Source organism: Carlito syrichta, unplaced genomic scaffold, assembly GCF_000164805.1.
Source record: "Carlito syrichta isolate Samal-C Ts95f unplaced genomic scaffold, Tarsius_syrichta-2.0.1 Scaffold1621, whole genome shotgun sequence".
In the NCBI taxonomy this organism is placed as follows: Eukaryota; Metazoa; Chordata; class Mammalia; order Primates; family Tarsiidae; genus Carlito; species Carlito syrichta.
Window position 1 is genome coordinate 1 of NW_006945717.1, and position 2,915 is coordinate 2,915.

Here is a 2,915-nt window from a genome sequence, read left to right on the forward strand (position 1 = left end):
AACTGCTGTAGTTAACAGAAAGAAAGTAAAACCATTCTTACAATCTTTGTTGGGTCAGTGATTCCTTTTTCCACCATAGTCACAAAACCTTTCATTGTAACATCATAACCAATTTCTGAGGAACTCTGCAACACCTGCATTCTTGGCAATGGCCATTGCAGGAATTTTACTGTTCTTTTAACAATTTCTATACCAAACTTACGATCCCCATTAGCTGGCATTAATGAGTCCAAGGCTGGAATGCACTGAAGCAGGGCACAGCCTCTGCCCAGAAAAAAGCCTTCTTCCACAGCTACTTGTGTGGCATTAAGGGCATCTGTAATCCTGGCTTTCTTCTCATTCACTTCAGTGTCACTTTTCCCACCAAACTTCTGCACAGTTACTCCATCTGAGAACTTTGCCAGATGTTCATTTAGCTACTTTTTCTCATATTTGCTAGTTGTGACATCTAGCTGCTCAATTCTATCTTGACTATGTTTTACAATTTGAGCCTTGTCACCTTTTCCTTTCATGAGCATAGCATCATCTTTGTTCATGATGACCTCTTCAACTTTTCAAAAGACATGAAACTGAAAATCTTTAATAGGTCAGCCCCTCTTCTCCAAACACTACATTACTAGTAGCAACAGCAATAACCATATAATTGAGCCTTTTTTTTTCTATTACCACCAAAACCTGGAGCTTTGACTGCTACAACCTAAAGACCAAATTTTAGCCTATTCAAAATGAGTGCACTGTTTCTCTACTAACATGTTCAGCAATTATTACAAAGTACATACAGTGAGCATTGGCAATTTCCAGAGCAGGCACAAAGAACTGGACAATAGAAAATTTCTTTTCACTTAGTGGAACATAGACATTCTGGAATTCACATTTCTGACCTTTTGATATGTTAATAAAATATGGAGAAATATAGCCTTGATCAAACTTCATACTTTTAATAGTTCATAATTCATCATTCAGTGTTTTTCTATCCTTTACTGTGATGACACCCTTTCTTCCAACCTTTTTCATTGTATCAGAAATGATGCAGCCAATTTCTTTGTCTCCATTTGCAGAGATTGTAGCAACCTGAGTAATTTCTTCCGGGGTTGTTACAGGTTTGGATTGCTTCTTAAATTCAGCAATGACAATGTCAACAGCTAACATTACTCCTCTCCTGATTTCCACTGGATTAGTGCATTTGCTGATCTTCTCAAAGCCTTCCTTGCCAATAGTGTGCTAACACAGTAGCAGTGGGGGTGACATACTCAGCCTCTCTATATGTGTTATTGGCAACATCCTGAACAAGTTGACTCCAATGTTTTTATATTTATCTTTTAAGACATTTGATTTTGCTATAGCCACACTATCTTTTGCTACTTTGGGGCTTTCCCAACTCTGTTCAGTAATCACTGTTCTTCCCTCTGGCCCCATTGTAACTGCTACAGCATTGGCTAAAAGTCTACACTTGGTAACATTAAGTCACGTGTATCCGCACTAAATTTTACAGCTTTGGCATTGACCTGAGTGAGATGGGAAGCCAGGGCCTGGGACACCAATCTCATTTGGCAAAGGATTCTGGGTAATCAGAGTATTTCTGTGGGAGCAGGACAAGCACAGACAGTCAAGTGAACAAGCGTGGTGAGTGTAACCAGAAGAAAATTCTTTTCTAGATTGCCTATTACTTTCATGGTATGTAAAATGCAGCTAGCATATGTAACTTGAAAATTGGGTAATGGTCTTACTCATAACTTAAATTTTGGAGTCTAGGCTGTCTTGTCTTTGATTTTTTAAAAAAATTTTATTATAAAGATGTGGGATACAATTCAGGATTAGGTATACAAACATTGACCACACAGGTACCCCTGTTGATGATTGTCTTTGGTTTTTTTAAATAAGTGAAAGTTTGGGAACTTAAGAATGAAAAATGTGTTTGTAAAATTCATTTTGTCAAAATTAAAGATTCACACTAGAAATAAAAGACAGATCTCAAAATATTTATTGTAAAAGATGAAAACAATGGAGTAAGTCGGGTACTCTACTTGATACCAAGGAGAAGTTTGTTCTACTCAGATTGTTCACTCCTCATAACTATAGCTGCCCACTTACCAGGGAATCTCTCTGGGTTTCCATGAACTAAAGTGCATTCTGTGCCTGTGTCTCCTAACACTAAAGTCTTCTGTTTATTGGACTCCAATGAATTTTGAGCTTCACATGGAGCCTCAGATTGCCTCTTATTGCTTGTATAAGACAACCTCGGCCATAGCTCTAGTCTTCAGGCTAGGAGGAGTCCACCCCTAAAATGGAGACATTGGAGTTTTTGTTTTTTAACTTTAAAGATGTGGGATACAACTCAGGGTTAGGTATACAAATATTCATTATGCAGGTACCCTTATTGATGACGTGTGCCCCCCCATCCCCAGGTAGACTGTCACTACTGCCTATCCTGCTTCCCTGCCCCCCTCCCAGCAGCTTCATTGGAGTTTTTTATGTAAAGCTTTTATTCTCTTTTTTTCTCTTCTCACAGGGCTTTAGAAAGGGGTCTTAATTGTTGGTCAGGAGTCAGGTCTTTTCAAAGGCTCCCTAATATGGCATTAAATTGTTAATGTATTTTTTAATTGTCTATCTCAGCTGATATTAGATTATAACCCATCGGTTTTTCTGGTAGCTCTAACTTGGCATTTTAGACTTAATTTGGCTTTTATAGTCTGGCAGATTTGACTTCTTTTTTCCCTTTTTCTTTAGTAACCAGTTGGTCCTTATCTTTTCCATTTTTGGTCTCTGTAAGAAACTGAAACAGAGAAGCATTAAAGTTAGAACAATCTGCTAATTGCGAATAATGTACATGCAGATTCTGTATGCAGTTCTTTTGGTGAAATAACCACACAATTGTATGGGAGACTCATAAGAAGTGCCATGAAATAGACTTGGAC

General features: G+C 37.9%; 1 pseudogene; it reads right to left on the reverse strand.

Moving 5' to 3' along the window:
- Window positions 1-41: 41 nt before the first annotated feature.
- On the reverse strand, window positions 42-1,673 carry LOC103256987 (annotated as a pseudogene).
- Between the last annotated feature and the right edge of the window lie 1,242 nt (window positions 1,674-2,915).